Source organism: Arachis ipaensis, chromosome B4, assembly GCF_059453495.1.
Source record: "Arachis ipaensis isolate K30076 ecotype BB chromosome B4, ASM5945349v1, whole genome shotgun sequence".
Lineage (NCBI taxonomy): Eukaryota > Viridiplantae > Streptophyta > Magnoliopsida > Fabales > Fabaceae > Arachis > Arachis ipaensis.
In genome coordinates this window covers 44,692,191-44,706,907 of record NC_142439.1, presented here as the reverse complement: position 1 = coordinate 44,706,907, position 14,717 = coordinate 44,692,191, and the positions used below count along the sequence as shown (strand labels likewise).

Below are 14,717 nucleotides of genomic sequence, written 5' to 3'. Positions count from 1 at the left end.
CAAGCTTTCAATGAAAGCTCCGGTCCAAAACACTAGATATGGCCAATGGCTAGCCAAGCTTCAGCAAACATAGATACCTCTCATGTATACAACAGCTGATATTTCATCCAACTTCATATACTTATGAGTGGGGGCCTCAGTCCAAAAGAATTTAGACATGGCTTTACAGCCAGCCAGGCTTCACATGCTTCATGAAACACTAGAATTCATTCTTAAAAATTTTGAAGCCATAGAATAATTTATTTTTGAAAACATTATTATTATTTTTCTTTTTTTTTTTTTCGAAAACAAAAGAAAAATTTTTGAAAGATTTTTGAAAAATTTTTTTGAAAACAAAACAAAAAGAAAATTACCTAATCTGAGCAACAGGATGAACCGTCAGTTGTCCAAACTCGAACAATCCCCGGCAACGGCGCCAAAAGCTTGGTATGCGAAATTGCTACTCGGGTTGTGAATTGTTGTTCGAAATTGATTCCCTGGCAATGGCACCAAAAACGGATGCACAGAACCATGGTCTAAACATATCTTCACAACTTCGCATAACTAACCAGCAAGTGCACTGGGTCGTCCAAGTAATACCTTACGTGAGTAAGGGTCGAATCCCACGGAGATTGTCGGTATGAAGCAAGCTATGGTCACCTTGTAAATCTCAGTCAGGCGGATATCAAATGGTTATGTAGTTTTCGAAAATAATATAGTAAAATAGGGGTAGAAATACTTATGTAATTCATTGGTGAGAATTTCAGATAAGCGAATGGAGATGCTTTCGTTCCTCTAAACCTCTGCTTTCCTGCTATCTTCATCCAATCAGTCTTACTCCTTTCCATGGCTGGCTTTATGTGATACATCACCACTGTCAATGGCTTCATCTTATCCTCTCAGTGAAAATGGTCAACGCACCCTGTCACGACACGGCTATTCATCTGTCGGTACTCGATCATGCTAGAATAGGATTTACTATCCTTTTGCGTCTGTCACTAACGCCCTGCAATCGCGAGTTTGGAGCTCGTCACAGTTATTCATTCATTGAATCCTACTCGGAATACCACAGACAAGGTTTAGACCTTCCAGATTCTCTTGAATGCCGCCATCATTCTAGCTTACACCACGAAGATCCTGATTAGGAGATCTAAGAGATACTCATTCAGTCTGAGGTAGAACAGAAGTGGTTGTCAGGCACGCGTTCATAGGGAATGATGATGATTGTCACGTTCATCACATTCAGATTGAAGTACGAATGAATATCTTAGAAGCGAAACAAGATGAATTGAATAGAAAACAGTAGTACTTTGCATTAATCTCTGAGGAACAGCAGAGCTCCACACCTTAATCTATGGAGTGTAGAAACTCTACCGTTTGAAAATACATAAGTGAATAGAGGGTAGGCATGGCCGAGTGGCCAGCCCCCAAAACGTGATCAATAGATCAAAAGATAATCCAAAGATGTCGAATACAATAGTAAAATGTCCTATTTATAATAAACTAGCTACTAGGGTTTACAGAAGTAAGTAATTGATGCATAAATCCACTTCCGGGGCCCACTTGGTGTGTGCTTGGGCTGAGCTTGAGTGTTGCACGTGTAGAGGTCCTTCTTGGAGTTGAACGCCAGCTTTTGTGCCAGTTTGGGCGTTCAACTCTGGTTTTGGCTCCTTTTCTGGCGCTGGACGCCAGAATTGGGTAGAGAGCTGGCGTTGAACGCCAGTTTGCGTCATCTAAACTTGGCCAAAGTATGGACTATTATATATTGTTGGAAAGCCCTGGATGTCTACTTTCCAACGCAATTGAAAGCACGCCATTTTGAGGTCTGTAGCTCCAGAAAATCCACTTTGAGAGCAGGGAGGTCAGAATCCAACAGCATCAGCAGTCCTTCTTTAACCTCTGAATCTGATTTTTGCTCAAGTCCCTCAATTTCAGCCAGAAAATACCTGAAATCACAGAAAAACACACAAACTCATAGTAAAGTCCAGAAATATGAATTTAACATAAAAACTAATAAAAACATCCCTAAAAGTAACTAGATCCTACTAAAAACATACTAAAAACAATGCCAAAAAGCGTATAAATTATCCGCTCATCATTGTCTCCTTTATTTCTTGGGCTCTTTCCATTTTTGCAAGCTTCCTCTCCATCCTCTAAGCCATTCCTGCACTATAAAGCCTAAAAACACTGAACACACAGATCACGGCATCGAATGATATAAAGAAGGATTAAAATACACAAATTAAAGGCTTAGAAAGCAAGTTTTCAAACATAAAACAAAACTAGGAAGGAATTGTAAAACATGCAAATTGTATGAATATGTGTGCAAAGACTTGATAAAAACCAATCAATTGAGCATAAGATAAACCATAAAATAGTGGTTTATCAACCTCCCCACACTTAAACATTAGCATGTCCTCATGCTAAGCTCAAGGAGATCAAAAGAATAAATAGGGAAAAGTAAGACTCATGAAATGCAACCTATATATGAATGCAACTATATGCTAAGATGGTTCTGTATACTTGGTCAAAAGTAAAGAAGTTCTTCAAAACAAACATAGGTCAGATATCACTAATTCAAATCATATAGTAAATATAAGTAGACTTGTGAGAAGATAGCTCATGAAAGCAGGGAACATAGAATCAAGCATTGAACCCTCACTAGTAGTATATGTGCACTCTAATCACTCAAGTGTATAGGGTAATCCACTCTAGTCTTCTCTAGTCATGCTTTCTAAACTTTGTTCTTCACCTAACCAATCAACAAGTATTTAATGTACCAATGCAAACATCATGAGGTATTTTCAAGGTTATAATGGGGCCAAGGTAAAGGTGAGGGTATATATATGGCTAAGTGAGCTATAAATTGAATCCTTGACTAACCTAAGCTCTCGCCTAACACATACTCTATATACTTCTTAAATCATGCCTAGCTACCCAAAATTCCTATTTTTGCATCTCATACTCATGCATCAACTTTTCTTTAATTTTATCACATATGCATTGATCTTTTATTAACTTAACATTGTGATAATTTTGTCCCCTTATTATTTATTTATTTATTGAATATTTTTGGGTTTTTTTTTAAAAGTAAAAGTATAAAAGTAAACATAACATATCAATGCACATAGATTTTTAATTTTTCTGGTCTCACATGAGTAGGTACCCAAATTCCTAATATTTTATCATAACACATTTCCTATTAACCCATGTTCCCAAAGTTTCCCCACACTTGGTTGATACACAATCTCTATCTTAAGCTAACCAAAGATTCAATTGGGATAATTAATTATTTTTCTACTTAAGGCTAGTGATGTGGTAAAATATAGAACAAATAGGGATTAAGAGGCTCAAGGTGGCTAACAAAGGTGATTAAAAGGGTAGGCTATTTGGGATAAGTGAGCTAATAACAAATGATGGCCTCAATCATATGCATGCGTATAAACATATTAAACATTGGACATATAGAGTGGAACAAAATAAAAATTACAATCATAGAGAAGAAAACACACAAGAATAAAATGTTATGGTTAAATAGTGTAACCATATAATTAAGCTCAAGTCTCACAGGTTGTGTGTTCTTAACTCAAAAACCATGTTCCAATTTACAGTCTTCAAACAAGTTTAACACAAATTTTTCAATTTAAATTAGTGAAATATTATAAAATAGAGTCTTGAAAAGAAATTTATTACTTTAACCAAGCAAACATACATGAAAACAATTATTATCATGCAATCTATTCTATCTAACCAAAAAAAACTAAAATATTGGTGTTAAGAGAAAGAGAGATTACCTCTGGAAGTCAGGTACTGACCGACCTCCTCACACTTAAAGCTTGGCACCGTCCTCGGTGCCATCAGTCAGGAACAAAGGGGGCTGGTAACAGCATCTCCACAGTCGGGGTCATCATGGCTCTCGGTGCTAGTAGGTGAGGTGGAGTCCGAAGTGTCTGGCTCTTCTTCAGGTGGTTAGTTGCCAACAATCAGCTCCTTGAGGTATGTACATCGGCGCTTGTTACGGCGCTCTCTTTGCTTTGCTTGCCGGTCAAGCCGGTCCAACCTCTGAAGTATCTGTAAGAGCAACTGATTTGTTGAAGGTGCTTGTGATGTAGAAGGAGAAGGAATATCTCCGGCCGGGTCTGCGGTCCGGCTAGTAGTGGCTGCTGGGGGTCTGATGTCCTTCCCGTTGGGGACAATCTGATCATCCCACAGAAGTGTGGTCTTGGTGTCCCCAGCTCTATAGGAGACTCCGGCTACCGAGACTAGATCTGAAACCAAGGCGGGAAAGGGTAGGTTGCCCGCAATCTGTACGTGTCCCATGGCGTGCCAGAGGTGTCTTGGTAAGTTGAGAAGCTGGTCTGTAAGGATACACCAGAGGAAAACAGCCATATCTGTAGTGAAGGAGGATTCGTGAGTGCTCGGAAAGACGTAGTAGGACATAATCTGTGCCCACACTCGAGCCTCCAGGGTAAATGCTGAAGCTAATATGCCCTTAGGTCGGGATCGATGGTATCCATAGATCCATTTGTTGCCAGGTTGTGCTATCACTCTGAGGACGTCGTCCCAGTTGAATTAGTATATCTGGCGCTTAACAGAGGCTTCCTGGTATGCGTCCAATCCTTCTGGGGCAAGGAGGAGATCTAAAGCTCGCTGAATAGCCCCTTCGGAGATAGGGACATTCTTCAGACAGACATAGACAGACTGTAGGATTGGCATGTGAAAATTAAAGTAGATTTCAACTACCCATGAAAGGTTGACCTGCCGTGGCTGCCTCCGTAAGAATCCCCATTTTCTGCGCTCCATGAGGGGTTCGACAAACTCAACAATGTGGGTAGAGAGGATGAGTAGGTGCTCATTATTGTAGTTCCGCTCAGCCAAGATGGGGAACATCTACTCACAGTAGCGGTTAGTGAACCACGCAGTGTCCCTTACTGGAAAGGCTTTCTTTGTTTCATCGACCTTGATAATCCTCTTGACTCGCTTTATGGATGGTTTGACTGATGTTGAGGATGGTTCCGTAGCTAGTGCTCTTTTTGTTCCGCTCCTCGTCGGTGGTTTGTTAGAGGCTTTCTCTTTACTCTTCCTGGTGGCCATCTTGAAAAGGGAGAAAAGAAAGGAATATGAGATCAAGTGGCTAGAACTGGGAGGAGGGAAATACAAGGGATAATCAATGCCAAGGTGAAGAAGAATGTCGTAAACACATGGTCGTGATTCCATGTATTTAGGACATCAATGGAAATATAGCATGATAAATTAAGACAATTAGATGCAAGGTGTTTATTGGCATGCCAGTAAAGGCATGAGTAGCATAGATCAAGCATTAGGAGCTTAATTTGATTATCCAATGTAACAAACTAACAATCATGTTTGTATTGACAATTATAATTAATTAATAAAAGGTTGCAAGGATTTTATGAAAAACAGGCAGTAGAGTAGAAGAATAGAATAATTCAGAATTCACAATGCCATACGGACATTTCACAAACACTTGGTATGCATGTAAAATATTTTAAAGAAAGTATGAAATCCAACATGCAAGCAACCTAAAAATTAGTGTTAATTTTCAAATCACATCCTAATATATCCACAAGCAAAATATAGAAGAAAACAATCACCCATTTACATTTCTAACACCAACATAAAAATGCATGGAAGAAGAAAGAAAAAGAAACCATAGATAATGAAATTAAAAGAAAAAAATAAAGAAGAAGGAAACATAAATTAAAGTAATAATGGAAGGGTAAAAGGGAAAGAAGAAAGAACCTGGATGAAGAAGATGAAGAAGGGGAGAAGGAAGTAATAGAGAGTAAGAAAGAATAAGGAAGAATAAAGAAAGAAGAAGGAAGAAATAATTAGTATTGAAAAAAATTAGCATTGGAGGGGTGGGAGATATGAAATCAGGCGCTGAGGTGTTTTAGTTGTGTGTCGCATGCGATGCGTACGCGTGCATCACGCGTACGCGTGGGGCGCGGAAATTTCAGGCGACGCGTACGCGTGACATGGATTGTGCTATTGGCACGAGGACAGCCCCGCGCGTGCACAACTCTCTGTCTTATACGCACGAGAGTAAAAAATCTTCATGACGCGTGCGCGTCAGGGACGCGCACACGTGGATGGCAATGGTGAGAAAACGACACGTACGCATCAGAGACGCGTACATGTGATGTGGTTTGTGCTCCCAGCACAGTTCCAGCTCCACACCATCATAACTTTCTGGCCATACATTAATTACGCCGATTTTACATGTTCACGCGTGCGCGTCAGGGACGCGTACGCGTGGTGGGCTAGAATCACAAGCGACGCGCACGCATGAGGGACGCGTATGCGTCATCTCGCTTGTGCGCTTGGCATGTGTCCAGCACCACTCCAGCCCAACTCTCTGTTAAATTCTTCTCATTCTCGCACTCATATATGACGCGTACGCGTCAGCGACGCTTGCGCGTCGAGTGCTCTCTTCTTTTTTTTTTATGCAGAATGCAGAATGCAGCATGCAGATGAATATGAAAAAATTATGGATGAATGCTAATAAAAAGAAAATAAAATAAAATAAAACTGAGAATAAAAGGAAAAAATCATACAATGGTGGGTTGTCTCCCACCTAGCACTTTGCTTTTACGTCCTTAAGTTGGACGGTCTTCAAGCTCATTCTACTTCTGTTGGTGGGTCCTCCAAGAGGAAGACCTCTAGCTCTTTGTGTTCCTTCATCTTCTCACCATGATAAAGCTTTAAGCGATGTTCATTGACCTTGATGCAATTGGAACTTGAAGGATGACGCTGGTGGAAGATTCCATATGGCTCTTCCTTTTCTACTCTATAGGGACCTTCCCATCTGGATCTCAGCTTTCCTGGCATGAGTCTCAACCTGGAGTTGTAAAGGAGAACCAGATCTCCAGGTCTGAACTCTCTTCTCTTGATATGCTTGTCATGCACAGCCTTCACCTTCTCTTTGTATAATCTGGAGTTGTCATATGCTTCGAGTCGAAGGGTCTCCAGTTCTGCTAGTTGCAGCTTTCTTTCAGCACCAGCTTTCTCAAATCCCATGTTGCATTCCCGCATAGTCCAGAAAGCCTTGTGTTCCACCTCTACTGGAAAGTGGCAAGCCTTTCCGTACACTAAGCGGAAGGGACTCATCCCAATGAGTGTCTTGTACGCTATCCGACATGCCCAGAGCACATCAACAAGTCTGGTGCTCTAGTCCTTCCTATGAGGCTTTACGATCTTCTACAGAATGCGCTTTATTTCTCTGTTAGACACCTCTGCTTGCCCATTGGTCTGGGGATGGTAAGCTGTTACCACTTTGTGAACGATCCCATGCTTCTTCAGTAATCCTGCTAGTCTCTTGTTACAAAAGTGAATGCCTTGATCACTCACGATTGCTCGAGGTGATCCAAAGCGACAAATAATATGGTTTTTAACAAAGGAGACAACAGTGTTAGCATCATCAGTGCGGGTAGGAATTGCTTCCACCCATTTAGAAACAAAATCTACAGCTAACACTATATATAAGAAACCACCAAAGTTTGGGAATGGACCCATGAAGTCAATGCCCCAAACATAAAAAATTTCACAGAATAGCATAATTTGTTGGGGCATCTCATCCCTCTTAGATATATTACCAAACCTTTGGCATGGGGGACATGATTTATGAAAGGTAGCAGTATCCTTAAAAAGAGTGGGCCACCAGAATCTACAGTCTAATATTTTTCTAGCTGTTCTTTGAGGGCCAAAATGTCCTCCACTCTCAGAAGTGTGGCAGGCCTCTAAAATGGACTGGAACTTTGATTGGGGCACACACCTTCTAATTATTTGGTCAGCACCATACCTCCATAAATATGGGTCATCCTATATATAATATTTGGACGTGCTTTTCCGCTTGTCTCTCTGATGCTTAGTAAAATTAGGAGGGAAAGTATGGCTAACTAGATAATTAGCTACAGGTGCATACCAAGGAACTACTTCAGATACTGCATGAAAGCTATCAAATGGAAAAGCATCATTGATAGGAGTGGAGTCATCCTTGATGTGCTCAAAGCGACTCAAGTGGTCTACCACTAAATTATGGGAACCACTCCTATCCTTAATTTCTAAATCAAATTCTTGTAGCAACAGTATCCAACGTATCAACCTTGGTTTGGACTCTTTTTTAGCTAATAAATATTTTAGAGATGCATGGTCCGAGTACACTACCACTTTAGTACCAAGTAAATAGGCTCGGAATTTATCTGGAGCAAAAACAATAGCCAGAAGCTCTTTTTCAGTGGTAGTGTAATTAGACTGAGCAGCGTCTAGGGTCTTAGAAGCATAAGCAATTACGAAAGGATCCTTACCTTCGCGCTGAGCCAGCGCCGTTCCTATAGCATGGTTGGAGGCATCACACATAATCTCAAATAGCTGGCTCCAGTCTGGTCCTCTCACAATCGGAGCTTGAGTTAAGGTGATCTTCAGCTGATCAAATGCATTCATGCAGTCTAATGAGCGGAAAATTTATACACTTTTTGACATTATTTTTAGTATGTTTTTAGTAGGATCTAGTTACTTTTAAGGATGTTTTCATTAGTTTTTATGTTAAATTCACATTTCTGGACTTTACTATGAGTTTGTGTATTTTTCTGTGATTTCAGGTATTTTCTGGCTGAAATTGAGGAACTTGAGCAGAAATCAGATTCAGAGGTTGAAGAAGGACTGCTGATGCTGTTGGATTCTGACCTCCCTGCACTCAAAGTGGATTTTCTAGAGCTACAGAACTCGAAATGGCGCGCTTCTATTTGCGTTGGAAAGTAGACATCCAGGGCTTTCCAGAAATATATAATAGTCCATACTTTGGCCAAGAATAGACGACGTAAACTGGCGTTCAACGCCAGCTTTCTGCCCAAATCTGGCGTCCAGCGCCAGAAAAGGAGCCAAAACCAGAGTTGAACACCCAAAATGGCACAAAAGCTGGCGTTCAACTCCAAGAAGGACCTCTACACGTGCAACACTCAAGCTCAGCCCAAGCACACACCAAGTGGGCCCCGGAAGTGGATTTATGCATCAATTACTTACTTCTGTAAACCCTAGTAGCTAGTTTATTATAAATAGGACCTTTCACTATTGTATTAGAAGTCTTTTTGACCATCTTTGGATGCCTGGTTCTTAGATCAGAGGGGCTGGCCTCTCGGCCATGCCTGGACTTTCACTCATGTATTTTTAACGGTAGAGTTTCTACACTCCATAGATTAAGGTGTGGAGCTCTGCTGTTCCTCAAAGATTAATACAAAGTACTACTGTTTTCTATTCAATTCATCTTGTTTCGCTTCTAAGATATTCATTCGTACTTTAATCTGAATGTGATGAACGTGACAATCATCATCATTCCCTATGAACGCGTGCCTGACAACCACTTCCGTTCTACCTTCGACTGAATGAGTATCTCTTAGATCTCTTAATCGGAATCTTCGTGGTGTAAGCTAGAATGATGGCGGCATTCAAGAGAATCCGGAAAGTCTAAACCTTGTCTGTGGTATTCCGAGTAGGATTCAATGAATGAATGACTGTGACGAGCTCCAAACTCACGATTGCAGGGCGTTAGTGACAGACGCAAAAGGATAGTAAATCCTATTCCAGCATGATCGAGAACCGACAGATGAATAGCCGTGCCGTGACAGGGTGCGTTGACCATTTTCACTGAGAGAATAAGATGAAGCCATTGACAAGGGTGATGCCTCCAGACGATTAGCCGTGCCGTGACAGGCCATTGGATCATTTTCCCGAGAGATGACCGAAAGTAGCCATTGACAGTAGTGATGTATCACATAAAGCCAGCCATGGAAAGGAGTAAGACTGATTGGATGAAGATAGCAGGAAAGCAGAGGTTCAGAGGAACGAAAGCATCTCTATTCGCTTATCTGAAACTCTCACCAATGATTTACATAAGTATTTCTATCCCTTCTTTTATTTATTAATTTCGAAAACTCCATAACCATTTGATATCCGCCTGACTGAGATTTACAAGGTGACCATAGCTTGCTTCATACCAACAATCTCCGTGGGATTCGACCCTTACTCACGTAAGGTATTACTTGGACGACCCAGTGCACTTGCTGGTTAGTTATGCGAAGTTGTGAAGATATGTTTAGATCATGGTTCTGTGCATCCGTCTTTGGTGCCATTGCCAGGGAATCAATTTCGAACAACAATTCACAACCTGAGTAGCAATTTCGCATACCAAGTTTTTGGCACCGTTGCCGGGGATTGTTCGAGTTTGGACAACTGACGGTTCATCTTGTTGCTCAGATTAGGTAATTTTCTTCTTTGTTTTCTTTTCAAAAATTTTTCAAAAATCTTTCAAAAATTTTTCTCATCTGTTTTCGAAAAAAAAAATAAAAATGTTTTAAAAAATTTTATTCAAAATTTTTAAGAATGAATTCTAGTGTCTCATGAAGCATGTGAAGCCTGGCTAGCTGTAAAGCCATGTCTAAATTTATTTGGACTGAGGCTTGCAATTTGTTATCAAGAGCAAGCTAGTTGTTGCTAATCCACCTGCTGCGGTTCCTGATATACATGCTGAAGCTTGGCTGGCCATTGGCCATGTCTAGTGTTTTGGAGCTTTCTTTGAAAGCTTGGCTGGCTAGTGAGCCATGTCTAATTCCTGGACTGAAGCTTTAGACTAATATGGCAAGATTCCTGGAATTCATATTAAAAATTATGGAATCCTTATTTTTCTTTTTCAATTAATTTTTCGAAAAAAAAAATTTTAGAAAATCATAAAAATCAAAAAAATATTTTTGTGTTTCTTGTTTGAGTCTTGAGTCATATCATAAGTTTGGTATCAATTGCATATGCATCTTGCATTTTTCGAAAATTCATGCATTCATAGTGTTCTTCATGATCTTCAAGTTGTTCTTGGTAAGTCTTCTTGTTTGATCTTGATGATTTCTTGTTTTGTGTTGTATGGTGTTTTTCATATGCATTCTTGAATTCTTAATGCCTAAGCATTAAAGAATTCTAAGTTTGGTGTCTTGCATGTTTTCTTTGCATTAAAATTTTTTCAAAAACATGTTCTTGATGTTCATCATGATCTTCATAGTGTTCTTAGTGTTCATCTTGACATTCATAGTGTTCTTGCATGCATCCCTTGTTTTGATTCAAAAATAAAAGAGAAAAACATGAAAATGATGTTTTTAATATTTCTCTCTCATCATAAAAATTCAAAAATCAAAAAAATATCTTTCCCTCTTCTCTCTCATAAATTCGAAAATTTGAGTTGACTTTTTCAAAAATTTTTAAAATCTAGTTGTTTCTTATGAGTCAAATCAAATTTTCAATTTAAAAATCTTATCTTTTTCAAAATCTTTTTCAAAAATCAAATCTTTTTCAAATTTCTTAGTTATTTTCAAAAATTCCAAAAATTTTTCAAAAATCTTTTTCTTATTTTTATATCAAATTTTCGAAAATAACAATAACAATTAATGTTTTGATTCAAAAATTTCAAGTTTGTTACTTACTTGTTAAGAAAGATTCAAACTTTGAGTTCTAGAATCATATCTTGTGATTTCTTGTGAATCAAGTCATTAATTGAGATTTTAAAAAAATTCAAATCTTTTTCAAAAACTAATTTTTATCATATCTTTTCAAAAATATCTTCTTATCTTATCTTTTTCAAAAATTTGATTTCAAAATATCTTCTCTAACTTCCTAACTTCTTATCTTTTCAAAAATTGTTTCAACTAACTAACTAACTTTTTGTTTGTTTCTTATCTTTTTCAAAACCACCTTACTAACTCTCTCCCTCTAATTTTCGAAAATATCTTCCCCTTTTTCAAAATTTCTTTTTAATTAACTAATTATTTCAATTTTAAAACTTAATTTTCGAAAATCACTAACCTTTTTCAAAAACTATTTTCAAAAATCACTAACTCTTTTTCAAAAATTATTTTCGAAAATTCTCCTTCTCTCTCATCTCCTTTTATTTATTTATTCATCTACTAACACTTCATCCCACCCAAATTCGAACCCCCTATTCCATCTGTGTTCGAATTTCTTCTTCTTCTTTTCTTCTACTAACACAAGGACCTCTATACTGTGGTATAACGGATCTATTATTATTATTATTTTTTCTGTGCCCTCTTCTTTGTCATATGAGCAGGAGCAAGGACAAGAACATTCTTGTTGAAGCAGATCCAGAACCTGAAAGGACTCTGAAGAGAAAACTAAGAGAAGCTAAATTACAACAATCCAGAGAGAACCTCTCAGAAATTTTCGAACAAGAAGAGGAGATGGCAGCCGAAAATAATAATAATGCAAGGAGAATGCCTGGTAACTTTACTGCACCTAATTCCAATTTACATGGAAGAAGCATCTCCATTCCTGCCATTGGAGCAAACAACTTTGTGCTGAAACCTCAATTAGTTTCTCTGATGCAGCAGAACTGCAAGTTTCATGGACTTCCATCTGAAGATCCTTTTCAGTTCTTAACTGAATTCTTGCAGATATGTGATACTGTAAAGGCTAATGGAGTAGATCCTGAAGTCTACAGGCTCATGCTTTTCCCTTTTGCTGTAAGAGACAGAGCTAGACTCTGGTTGGATTCTCAACCTAAGGATAGCCTGAACTCATGGGATAAGCTGGTTAAGGCTTTCTTAGCCAAGTTCTTTCCTCCTCAAAAGCTTAGTAAGATTAGAGTGGACGTTCAGACCTTCAGACAGAAAGAAGGTGAATCCCTCTATGAAGCTTGGGAGAGATACAAAGGACTGACCAAAAAGTGTCCTTCTGACATGCTTTCAGAATGGACCATCCTGGATATATTCTATGATGGTTTATCTGAGCTATCAAAGATGTCATTGGATACCTCTGCAGGTGGATCTATTCACCTAAAGAAAACGCCTGCAGAAGCTCAAGAAATCATTGACATGGTTGCTAATAACCAGTTCATGTACACTTCTGAGAGGAATCCTGTGAGTAATGGGACGCCTATGAAGAAGGGAGTTCTTGAGGTTGATACTTTGAATGCCATATTGGCTCAGAACAAAGTATTGACTCAGCAAGTCAATATGATTTCTCAGAGTCTGAATGGAATGCAAGCTGCATCCAACAGTACTCAAGAGGCTTCTTATGAAGAAGAAGCTTATGATCCTGAGAACCCTGCAATAGCAGAGGTGAATTACTTAGGTGAACCTTATGGAAACACCTATAACTCATCATGGATAAATCATCCAAATTTCTCATGGACGGATCAAAAGCCTCAACAAGGCTTTAATAATGGTGGAAGAAACAGGTTTAACAATAATAAACCTTTTCCATCATCCACTCAGCAATAGACAGAGAACTCTGAACAAAATACTTCTAATTTAGTAAACTTAGTCTCTGATCTATCTAAGGCCACTGTAAGTTTCATGAATGAAACAAGATCTTCCATTAGAAATCTGAAAGCACAAGTGGGCCAGCTGAGTAAAAGGATCACTGAAATCCCTCCTAGTACTCTCCCAAGCAATACAGAAGAGAATCCAAAAGGAGAGTGCAAGGCCATTGACATAAGCACCATGGCCGAACCCAAAGAAGGAGAGGAGGACGTGAATCCCAAGGAGGAAGACCTCCTGGGACGTCCAGTGATCAATAAGGAGCTTCCCTCTGAGGAACCAAAGGACTCTGAGGCTCATCTAGAGACCATAGAGATTCCAGTGAACCTCCTTATGCCCTTGATGAGCTCTGATGAGTATTCCTCTTTTGAAGAGAATGAGGATGTTACTGAAGAGCAAACTGCCAAGTTTCTTGGTGCAATCATGAAGCTAAATGCCAAATTATTTGGCATTGATACTTGGGAAGTTGAACCTCCCTTGTTCATCAATGAACTAAGTGATCTGGATCAACTGACATTACCTCAGAAGAGACAGGATCCTGGAAAGTTCATAATACCTGGTACCATGGGCACCATGATCTTTAAGGCTCTGTGTGACCTTGGTTCAGGGATAAACCTCATGCCCCTCTCTGTAATAGAGAAACTAGGAATCTATGGGGTGCAAACTGCTAGAATCTCATTAGAGATGGCAGATAATTCAAGAAAACAGGCTTATGGACAAGTAGAGGACGTGTTAGTAAAGGTTGAAGGCCTTTACATCCCTGCTGATTTCATAGTCCTGGATACTGGAAAGGAAGAGGATGAATCCATCATCCTAGGAAGACCTTTCCTAGCCACAGCAAGAGCTGTGATTGATGTGGACAGAGGAGAATTAATCCTTCAATTGAATGAGGACAACCTTGTGTTTACAACTCAAGGATCTCTCTCTGCATCCATGGAGACGAAGCAGAAAAAGCTTCTCTCAAAGCAGAGTCAAACAAAGCCCCCACAGTCAAACTCTAAGTTTGGTGTTGGGAGGCCACAACCAAACTCTAAGTTTGGTGTTGAACTCCCATATCCAAACTCTAAATTTGGTGTTGGAGAGTCTCAACAAAGCTCTGAACATCTGTGAGGCTCCATGAGAGCCCACTGTCAAGCTATTGACATTAAAGAAGCGCTTGTTGGGAGGCAACTCAATTTTTATTTATCTAACTATATTTTTCTTAGTTATATGTCTGTATAGGTTCATGATCATGTGGAGTCACAAAATAAAAATAAAAATTGAAAACGGAGTCAAAAACAGCGGAAGAAAAAAATCACACCCTGGAGGAGTATCTGCCTGGCGTTCAACGCCAGAACAGAGCATGGTTCTGGCGCTGAACGCCCAAAATGGGCAGCATTCTGGCGCTGAACGCCCAGAACAAGC

At 39.3% G+C, this 14,717-nt stretch overlaps 1 non-coding gene across 1 annotated transcript; it reads right to left on the bottom strand.

Moving 5' to 3' along the window:
• Window positions 1-12,629: 12,629 nt before the first annotated feature.
• LOC148567384 (small nucleolar RNA R71) lies at window positions 12,630-12,736 on the bottom strand. The gene has a single exon (XR_015881607.1). It is a non-coding gene; the product is annotated as a small nucleolar RNA R71 (small nucleolar RNA).
• Window positions 12,737-14,717: the final 1,981 nt, after the last annotated feature.